This window comes from Mytilus edulis, chromosome 7 (assembly GCF_963676685.1).
Source record: "Mytilus edulis chromosome 7, xbMytEdul2.2, whole genome shotgun sequence".
Classification (NCBI taxonomy): Eukaryota; Metazoa; Mollusca; class Bivalvia; order Mytilida; family Mytilidae; genus Mytilus; species Mytilus edulis.
Window position 1 is genome coordinate 68566447 of NC_092350.1, and position 12223 is coordinate 68578669.

Sequence of the window (12223 nt, forward strand, 5' to 3'; positions counted from 1 at the left end):
ACTACATGTATATTTATTGAATTTGTTTTGTCTTATTTGATTTGATCGAAAAGTAGGGGACTTGAACTTTTACAATATTCACACAAATAATTCAAAGAGCTCAAACAATGATTACATGTAGTCGTTTTATTGAACATGTTTGGGTCAAACTGGTTTGAACAAATGTCGGCATAGATTGTATAATTGTTTATTAAAATGTTTAGTAATGTATATTTAAATTCATTTTAACCCATTACATTTTGTAATCATGCGGCTCGCGATATCCGATAATGATTGCAATACTGCATGAAACACTAATATGCTGTGGAATTCTATTTTATCCCATTTATCTAGTACATTAGCGTCATAACTGTTGAATATACAACCGTAACGGTAAACGTGTTTATGCATCTGATTGAAATCGTATTTTTTTGTCCTTTGTTTGATTGATTAAAAATAATGACATATTAAGTCTCTCAACGAAAAGTAGGTTACTTGTTTTTTTATGCCCCACCTACAATAGTAGAGGGGCATTATGTTTTCTGGTCTGTGCGTCCTTCCGTCTGTTCATCCGTCCGTCTGTTCGTCTGTTCGCCCGTTCGTCCCTCTTCAGGTTAAAGGTTTTTGCCAAGGTAGTTTTTGATAAAGCTGAAGTCCAATCAACTTGAAACTTAGTACACATGTTCTTTATGATATGATCTTTCTTATTTTAAAACAAAATTAGACTTTTGACACCATTTTCATGGTCCACTGAACATAGAAATTAAAAGTGTGAGTTTCAGGTTAAAGTTTTTGGTCAAGGTAGTTTTTGATGAAGATGAAGTCCAATCAACTTGAAACTTAGTACACATGTTCCTTATTAGTTGATCTTTTTACTTTTAAGGTCAAATTAGATTTTTTACCCAATTTCACGGTCCATTGAACATGGAAAATAATAATACGAGTGGGGCATCCGTGTACTTTGGAGACATTCTTGTTTTAAATAATTTCGACACAAAGCGTTTGCAAAAATACCGAATAGGTTTTAGAATAGATCTTATATATTCACTATGTCGAACACTTAAGGGTCATTTTTGTTTGAACATTTGACGGTTTCGCTAATGAAAACTTTTAATAATTTACATTAAAACTATTTAGCACGTTTGAATTAAGCATTATTCCTTTAAAGGATAAACAAAAATATAGAGTACAACGAAATGCGGATTATACGTCAATGCGCGCCACGACACGAAAATAATCCATGGGACATATAGAGAGTCAAGACACTTCCTATATATATATACTCGAAAAAAAAAACTTAAACTATTTTGTTATTGACAAGACCACGCCATTGATAAATTTAAAAAGCAAAAAGATTACTACAAAAATTAAATTAGAAAACTAATAGCTAATAAAATGTAATTACCGAAAATTATAGCAGATTCTAGATTTTTTTCTTAATATTTGAGACCCAAATAATGCCAATGCTAAATATTACGTAAAAAGTCCGATTCAACCTTTCCCCACCATACCAAAATATATGTCAAAGATATTATTCATAGTTCAATAACCTATAAATATTTTAAGCGTATTTTTTTCTGATCTAATGCTGCTTCGATTTATAGTATCAATTCTAAATTCCTGATTTTCTAAATTTCAACTGACTACATCTTACTAAAAAGGCTGATGTTTATTTCAGGTTAATTGAGCTAATACTGAATGCTTAACTTTTCACAGTTAATAACACATATAACTGAGCTCTTGTGAAATTGTAACTTTAGGAGGAATTTAAGTCGTGCAATATCTAATAAAAATTAAAAGTAATTGTAAGCTTGTTTGGAAATTTTTTATTATAACCATACATTTAAACTATGTTTCAAGTACCATAAATTAACTGTATTTAAAAATTATATGAATTTAACATGAAAATTGATATGGTTATGAGCAATTCCAATGGAAAGGACATGATCCTGCAAAGTTTCGATTCACGGAATGAGGCAAAGCTGAGATCCACACAACAAAAAAAAATTCATACAATTGTAAAACAATAACAGTCAACTAGACAAAATGTTCTTTTGGCCTGGCCTAATATTACAAGTTGATGATTTAAGTCAGAAACCGTTTTCAACTGATTTAATTTGTGCTTGTGTTGTACATTTTCGCCACAATTCCCAGCTATTTGTATATCATTGATTGTTTTGTACACAAGGCTAGTTATTTCATTGAAATTGTTTTAAATTCAATTCCGTGTCCTTTTAAAGCCGACTTTGCGGTTTCGGTTTTGCTCATTGTTGAACAACAGACGATTACCTATATTTGTTAACGTACATGTCTGTTGGCATCTCATGGAGAGTTGTCTCATTGGCATTCATACTAAATCTTCTTATTGTTAAAAACACTCCAGCATTTCAATATTAAATAAGTGCAAAGTTTAACTCACACAAATAGTTATCAATGGTACTAGGCTTATAATTGTATACGTCGGACGTGCGTGTCGTCTACATGAGACACATTAGTGACGGTCAGATCAAAATAGTTAGAAAGCCAAACCAGGTGCTCTGCAGGGCGCAGCTTTATACGACCGCAGAGGTCGAACCCTGAACAGTTGGGGCAAGTATGGACAAAACATTCATGCGTGATACAGCTCTGAATTTGGATTGTGATCCAATTTTTGACATTACATGTTTTTTTTTTACACAAAACAAATGTCAAGATTTTACAAATCAATTAAAGATTTCTTCTTCAAACTTTTTAAATCTAAAATTAAATAGTTGACACAGCATAGGTTTCTGACACAGAATAAATGTGGTCTAATGAACTTAAAAGTTTATTTTTGCCTTTGAGCAATTCACTATGCTGTTGAATATTAATCCTCTCAAAAAAATGTTTGAAGAAATTTTCTTTTTATTTATGAAATCTGAAATGAGAAAAATTTAAACCCCCCCCTTTTTTTTCACATCCCCGTTTCCCTTTTTCCAAAACTGATATCAATTCAAATTTCTAATGGAGTTTGCAACAATAACTACTCATTTAAATACATCATAAAATATTAAAATGTAAAATAAAGTGCTTGTTTTCACTGAATGGTAAAGATTGGTTGGTAGTAAAAGTGAATATACATTGTTTATTGTATAAAACAATAAAAACAACTTCATCAGCAACATTTTATATTGGCAAATTTCCAATGAAGTTATTTACATAAAGTTATTGGCAAATAAAAATAGAAAATGACATCATAGTCATGTCTGGCAAATGTCCAACATACATTATCTAAAAACATTTTAGATAAGATAAGGAAAAAAAGCTTCATCAGCAACATTTTATATTGGCAAATTTCCAACGAAGTTATTTACATAAAGTTATTGGCAAATAAAAATAGAAAATGACATCATAGTCATGTCTGGCAAATTTCCAACATATATTATCAACTACTATTCTATACAAAGAAAGATAACTCCAATTGAAAATTAATTGCTATTTCACAATATTGTGCAATTAGATATTTCTTGCTATTGTGCAATACTGTGCAATTGAAAATTTCTTGCTATTGCACAATACTTGATATGGAATCCTGATTTGGACCAACTTGAAAACTGGACCAATAATCAAAAATCAAAGTACATATTTAGATAAAGCATATCAAATAAGCCCAAGAATTTAATTTTTGTTAAAATCAAACTTAGTTTAATTTTGGACCCCATTTGGACCAACCTGGAAACTAGGCCAATAATTAAAAATCTAAGTACATTTTTAAATTCAGCATATCAAAGAACCCCAAGGATTCAATTTTTGTTAAAATCAAACTAAGTTTAATTTTGGACCCTTTGGACCTTAATGTAGACCAATTTGAAAACGGGACCATACATTAAGAATCTACATACATAGTTAGATTCGGAATATCAAAGAACCCCAATTATTCAATTTTTGATGAAATCACACAAAGTTCAATTTTGGTCCCTTTGGGCCCCTTATTCCTAAACTGTTAGGACCAAAACTCCCAAAATCAAACCCAACCTTTCTTTTATGGTCATAAACCTTTTGTTTAAATTTCATAGATTTCTATTTACTTATACTAAAGTTATGGTGCAAAAACCAAAAAAAAAATGCTTATTTGGGCCCTTTTTTGGCCCTTAATTCCTAAACTGTTGGAACCAAAACTCCCAAAATCAATTCCAACCTTCCTTTTGTGGTCAAAAACCTTGTGTCAAAATTTCATAGATTTCTATTCACTTAAACTTAAGTTATAGTGCGAAAACCAAGAAAATGCTTATTTGGGCCCTTTTTGGCCCCTAATTCCTAAAATGTTGGGACTAAAACTCCCAAAATCAGTCCCAACCTTCCTTTTGTGGTCATAAACCTTGTGTTGAAATTTCATTGATTTCTATTCTCATTTACTAAAGTTAGAGTGCGAAAACTAAAAGTATTCGGACGACGACGACGACGACGACGCCAACGTGATAGCAATATACGACCAAAAAATTTAAATTTTTGCGGTCGTATAAAAATTACAAACGTTCAAATTAACTACCGTGTTCATACATGTTAGATAACGAAATCAAATTAATACCAAATTGTTATACATGCAGCCGCCACTATTTGTAACAGTTAATTTCCTTGAAACTTAAAAAAGAGAAGACAAAACAAATATATGCGTTTAGAATACAGAAAAAAACCTGATGTGTCTTCAGCACAGCGAGAAAGTCCAGTACACAGAAGCTACCTGTCAAGTGTAAGTAATCGCACTGAAAACTGTAGGAGCAGTTGATTAAACAAAATTCATGTAGACATTAACGTATGTTATATATTTTTCTTAGTCTTGAAAACCAAAATTAAACAATATCATGAGAGCAGTTGGACATCTTCAAAATGTGTGTAATTGATCAACAAAATCTGTAATAAAATTAACGGTATCAATTTTTTTGCACCATATGCGCATTTCGACAGTACATGTCTCTTCAGTGATGCTCGTGGCCAAAATATTTGAAATCCAAAGCTTATATAAAAGATAGGTAAGGTTCTTGATTGTAAACTTTACAAGGGGTTTCCTTCCTGTCAAATACCCTCCAGCTGTATCCCCAAACATCAAAATTTTACAGATCGATGTTGACCTTCGTGCAAATCGGCTCATTAAGTTACGATATAAACCAACAATAAATATACAACAAAATTCAAGAGCAGAATCTATCTTTATATTTCGAAATTTAATCTTTGTTATTGGGACAGATTGAAGCAAGACAATATAAAAAAGCAAATTCTAAAAGTTCAAAGATAATACATATATAATGTAGATGCTCCCAACAACTCTTTTTTACCTGCTTAAAAAAATGTACATGACTGTATATGATTTGCATTTATAGACAATGTCATATACCTTTTAAATAATTCTTTTATCTAATCGGTTATTTTATTTTCGATCTATTTTGTATAAAAATGCTTTCTCTTTCCTGTCTGCAACTAACAAAATATCTCTTGTTTTGTCATAATGCAACGCTTGTGCGTCACAAAGTTCGTCACTAGAAGATACGAGTGTCCTATGGTGCTTACCACAAGGCGAAATAAGTATAACTGAATTACTAGATAAAACAAACGAAAAGTCATCGTCATCTATACAGATTCTAAGTGGATATTTCAAAATATTCTCATTTTTAAAAGTCCATTTAAGGGCACCCTCAAAGTCACGGCATGTTACAGAATGGTCAAAATATGAAGTATAATAAATGTTCTTTACATTTGTGTCAACATACGACAATGATGATACGCCTTTAATCTTAAAGGTGTTCACAGTTTTAGTTTGAAGGTTTAACATCTTCATTTCATAGTCTGAACAATATATCACGTCTCCGTTATGTTCTGCTAAACAATAACACGCGGAATCGACCGGGATGTACTTCCTTATCTTCCTGTCCTGAATGTCGACGATGCTGATACCACCCCTGACAAGACTTGACGATACAATAACCGTATTATATGTTGATCCATTTACAACATCGTATGCACCTGGTATTGCTATCTCAAAAGCTTTGGAACCATCGGCCTTTTTCAAAATTAACCTATTCCTCTCACTGCAGGTAAACGCCATTCTACCATCCGGAAGAATACAGCAACCTCTTAAGTGCGTAGATGTCGTCTTTATCGTCTGCTGCAACAGAGCTGTAACATTTCCAAAGGTTTTTGTTGGTATTTTAGGAATAATTATTTGAGCTTGGTTTTTTTTTGTATTTCGTAATGCAGCTTTGGTTGGCTTTAATACTACAACTATTTCCCCAAATGTTTGGATTTGTTTTATGATGGTTTTAGCAGTTTCGTCGATATTTGAAGTGATGACTCTTTTATTCACTTTGTCTCCGTCCAGGCATGATTGAATGAACTCTTCCCCGTTAGCTAAATCCTGCTCTATTTGTTTTATTGACATACATGTCTGGAAGTCGGATGCATGATATTTGATATTTGCAATTGAATTCTTGTACTTTGTTAAACTATTCTCCTTTTCTTCTAAAGTTTTAACCAACTCAAAAATTGTTTCTCTTTCGGTTTTCTCTACTACTTGTAGTTCATCTACCAACTTCTTCTGTATTTGATTGAGATAGGTATCGATCTTAAAACGAATTTCCTGAATCTGCTTTTCAATCTGTTTTCTGTTTTCCGAAAGTGAAATGATATTTCCCCTGTACAATTTTTGTATTTCTTTAATGTTATCAACAACTTCAGCAAGTTTTTCCTGTATATATTGAGGAGAGGTAGAGGTTTTTGCATTCTTGATAATGTCGTCGAGATTGACAACTTCATTGCATCCTTTATGAACTTCATTGGCACACTTACCACAACATGGATTTTCATGATCTTTGCAGTAATAAAGAAACGATTCATCATGTTTGGTACATGATTGAGGGATCATTAAAACATCTTCGTATAGTTTATGATATTCAGCTATTGGTATCGTCGTGTGATGTCTGGTTGCCTTTGCCAAGCTGTGGTGTTCTACACAACCAGAACAAAATCCCTCATCACACTCTTGACACCAGGCAATGGAAGGCTTGGTTAAAAGACGAAGATCACATATACCACAGACATTTGTTGCAATAGCCATTATTTCACTGGATTGAACTGTAAATAATAAAAACAGAATATTGGATATGGATATTTAAAAAAAATGTCAAGACAAAAAAGACCAAATGCCCTTCTTTTATTTAAAACTAAAAGAGTCCTAAGATGCAATTCAACCTAAATCAAGGATTAACATGTGTACTATTGTATAGTTAATTGTTCTTTTAGGTTACGGATTGACTAAAAGTATCACAATACTTTAAAATTTATTTGGTTGATGAAAATGAGTTCATGAACAGATGGTTAAATAGACATATTGATATTACATTGATTATGTACTAAAATTTAAATGAGTATTTGACCGATAGCTAATAGTATTGAAATTCTATATAAATGTTATGAAAACATAACATTTGTTAATACATTAGGGAATTGAAACCAGGCAAAGTAGAACTTGTGAAACACACATATACCACAGTAATGCTAATGTGAATAGAACCTTTTGTTATATACATCCTGCTTTTACATCATACAACTACATATGAGGAATTTTTATAGGTGACTATGCAGTTAATGTATGTGTTTTTCTAATTGTTGAAGGCCGTTCACTGACCTATAGTTTTTAACTTCTATGTCATTTGGTATTTGATGGAGATTTGTCTCATAGACAAATATACCACATCTTCTTATATTTATACATAAACCAGATCTTAATTAAAGTATGATACAACGAAGCACTCTGAAGCTTTTAATAAGCTAGAACTAATAGCATTGTGTTTCTTAAAACCCAAACATATTGTAGATGTCCTAATAAAGGTTGTTTCAGGAAGTTGTTATTTTTGAAATTAATAACGAAAAATATTGACAACACTTGGACTATTATTGGACTAGATCAAACCCCACCACGTATATTTGATGAAATGAAACAAAATTGAAAAGTTCAACTGCATGCATATGATGAGTTTGCAAATTAATTGATTATGATAAAAACAGGTCCTTCTTATATATAAGCACATCATAATAGAACCCCGCTATTTACCTGAATCAAGACGAATTCCAGCTCTGACTGCGAATAAGACCAGGAAGGTAAAATGTAAAAATAGAAATTGATCATGTTATTATCTGCAAACACGGTTACAAACAGGTAAACAAACAGTTTAATGATGTTTAAACTGCGGTTCATTTTAAATCTTCCTGTTAGAATATACACACGCTAAAATAACATGATTCAAGCGATATGTGCATCAAGAAAAAACATACCATCAGGAATATCACAAAAAGTATGCAAATAAAGTAGCTTTAAATTAACCTCTTAGACACTTTAATGTGGACACGAACATAACTAAAAGAGGTTCATTTTCTCAGTCTAGCACTTGTATAGTGTGTGACATATTTTGTATATGAATAAATCAAAAATGTTTACTAACTTTTTGCTTATTAATTTTTGTTTATGAATATACGTTTGAAAAGTGAAGTAAGATCTATCACCTGATAATAACAAACCAAGGAATCTAAGCTACACGTCTGATAATGTTTATTTAAAAGTTAAAGGTGATAATCAATTAGTAAATAAGATAATATCTATAGCCTGTTTAATTTAAAAAAAAGACTAAGTATTGAAACACTTATTTGGGCAAAGTTTAAATCAACTTGTAACTTATGGAATACAATGTTAATTGAGCTGCAAATTTACGCTTCTAAAAAAGAGGATATTTAATCTGTTCATGTAAATTCGAGTGCATTTTTGTATGCAGTATAATTGGTGAACATTAATTTATCTAGAATTCATGGTATGTTGTGCAATTGTTAGAATAATGCCATTCTTGTTCCGTTGTGTATTTAAAATTGTTGCACCAACTTATAACTTAGTATATTTGCATATATATTCTATTGTATTACATAATCCTAGTAGAATGGCTGTCGTCATGAGTCGGCAATATTGCCGAAAGGCAAATAAGCAAAGTAACCCAAATTTTGTCATATGACATATTCGTTATCATCTGTGAAACAGATATTCCATTACGATCAACTCTTAATGACCTCCGTAAAATTTTCGAAGAGATGAGTTCAACTTAATCACTTGGAAATCTTGGTTCAGAATCTTCCTTTTGAGCGACAAGCCTCTATCGAGGATGTCATGCTGCAAAAAAAATTATCCACCAAGCCCTGGAATATCGTATAATTCTATGATCTTATTAATTATTGGTACCCAATGTTCAAACATCTCAATGAAAATGATATTTAAAAATTAATTAGCCAATCACAATATTTAAAGACTGTAATAAGTATCAGATTACAACACCATATCTATCTAGTATTTAATATTATTTGAATAAGTAAAGCCCAGTTGTGATTCATTATAAATTCACAATGATATATATTGTTTGTATTGTTCCATCAGTTTAACCCTATTTGGGACGATAGCTTAAATCAGTATATAACTTGAGAAATATAACGTGTAACCTATGTTTTCTCTTTTTAATTGTTCATGTTGTTTTACACTTTGTTTAATTTAGAGCTTTTTATAGTTCAGTACTGCCTGTCAGCATCAAATTTTAGTACGGGTGGACAATTATTGCAATATAAATTGTCAACTAATGCATTACGAAATCTAGGTTGTAGCTTGATAAAAGATATGAAAACATCTGTAGATTCCCCGCTGATTCAATACTTGCGGTATCAGAGATCAAGAATCATTAGCTCTATAAGGAAATTTACAGCAGAATGATATCGTTTGGGTTGTAAATGTATAAAATTGTAAGATAAAGAAAACAAGGTGGGTACCAATTTCCTCTTGAAGATCAAGCACAAAATCCACCATATAGTCTTTAATAGTTATCAAAGGTATCAGACTTAAAATCTAATACCCCAGATGCGCGTTTTGTATACACAAGACTCATCAGTGACGCTCTGATCAAAATAAGTAAAAAGCCAAACAAATATAAAGTTGAAGAGCATTGAGGACCAACAAATTAAAAAAATTGTGCCAAATACGGATAATGAAATCTATGCCTGGGATAAGCAAATCCTTAGTTTTTCGGATAATTCATACTTTTGCATACAGTTAATTTATAAAAATTACCATATCATTGATAATCATATCAACACCGAAGTGCTGACTAGTGAGCTGGTGTTACCCTCGGGGACGAAACGTCCACCAGCAGTGGCATCGACCCAGTGTCGTAAATAGTTATCAAAGGTACCAGGCTGATAATTTAATACGCCAGACGCGCGTTTCGTCTACATAAGACTCATCAGTGACACTCATGTCAAAATAGGAATAAAGCAAACAAGTATAAAGTTGAAGAGCATTGAGGACCACAAAATCCCCAAAAAGTTGTGCCAAATACGGTAAAGGTAATCTTTGCCTGGGATCAGAAAATCCTTAGTCTTTCGAATAATTCACACTTTTGCAAACAGTTAAATTATAAAAATGACCATATAATTGATAATCATGTCAACACCGAAGTGTTGACTACTGGACTGGTGATACCCTCGGGGACGAAACATTCACCAGCAGTGGCATCGACACAGTGGTGTTAATAGTTATTAAAGGTACCAGGCTTATAATTTAATACGCCAGACGCGCGTTTCGTCTACCAAACTCGTGCTTATTTAATGAGAACATGCAAGGTACATGAAGGTGTACGGACAATGTATAATTATAACAATCAAACAATTTGTAAGGCGAGTTACCGTCATAACTTTTGAATTTATACAACCGTAGTTATTTTTTATGTATCTGATGAAAATATGGTTTTCCTTTGTCTTGTTTGATTTAAACATCTTCCGACCAGAGACATATTAAGTCTCTCAACGAAAAGTAGGTTACTTGTTTTTGTTTTATTTTTAAAGTTTTGACACAAAGCTTTTGCAAAAAAAAAACGAAGAGGTTTCACAATAGATTGTATATAGTCATTATATCGAACACTTCAGGGTCAATTTTGTTTGAACAACTGACGGTTTCGCTATTGAAAACATTTAATAATTTACATTTAAACTATTAAGCACGTTTGATTTTAGCAATATTCCTTTTAAGGATAAACAGATATATAGAATAAAATGAGATGCGGAGTATACACCACTGCAAATAATCCAGAGGACATATAGAGAGTCAAGACACTTCCCATATATACACCTAAAAAATCAAAAAAAAACCCAAACTATTTCGTTATTGACAAGACCACGACATTAATAAATTTAAAAAGCAAAAAGATTACTACAAAAATTAAATTTGGATTCTAATAGCTCATGAAAGGTAATTACCGAAAATTATAGCAGATTTTTGATTTTTTCTTAAGATTTGAGACCCAAATAATGCCAATGCTAGGTATAACGTAAAAGTCCGATTCAGCCTTTTCCCGCCATATCAAAAAATATTTCAAAGATATCATTTATATTCCAATAACCTATAAATATTTTTAGCGTATTTTTTCTGATCTAATGCTGTTCTGATTTATAGTATCAATTCTAAATTCCTGATTTTCTAAAGTTCAGCTGACTACGTCTAACTAAAAAAGCTGATGTTATATCACGTTATTTGAGCTTACTCAGAGTGCTAAAACTTCCACAGTTGATAACAGATAGCAACATATAACTGAGCTCTTGTGAAATTGCAACTTACGGAGAAATTTAAGTCGTGCATTATCAATTGAAAATTGAGAGTAATAATTAACTTGTTTGGAAATTTAGAAATATTAGATGGCGGTATGCTGATTTCAAAGACTTAGATTTGGCGCTGCACGTTGAATTGCATTCATCACAAGCATCATCGTAGACTTTTACTAGATCTAATTAAAATATAGAACTTTGATTTCGTTATACTTAATATGATCATATGTAGTATAACGAAATCAGAGTTTAATAATTTGATAAAATTGACTGTAACCTTTAGTCATTATATATTACTGTGTATTCAATTGCCACATTATTATTTATAATAACCGTAAAATTTTATTATAACCAGACATTTAAACTATATTTTAAGTACCATAAACTAACCAAACAATAGTGTGATTAATATTTTGAAGGAGAACATGGATATTCACAAAACGAAACAAATGTCATACAATTGTGAAACAATAAAATTCATATAGACCAAATTGCTAATAAATTACTTTACTCATTATAACAAAGATACAACTACCTACAACACGTAAAAGGTAAAAAAAATAAAAAAATAAAAAGGAATAAAACTTGAAATTACCAATTTTGATTTTTT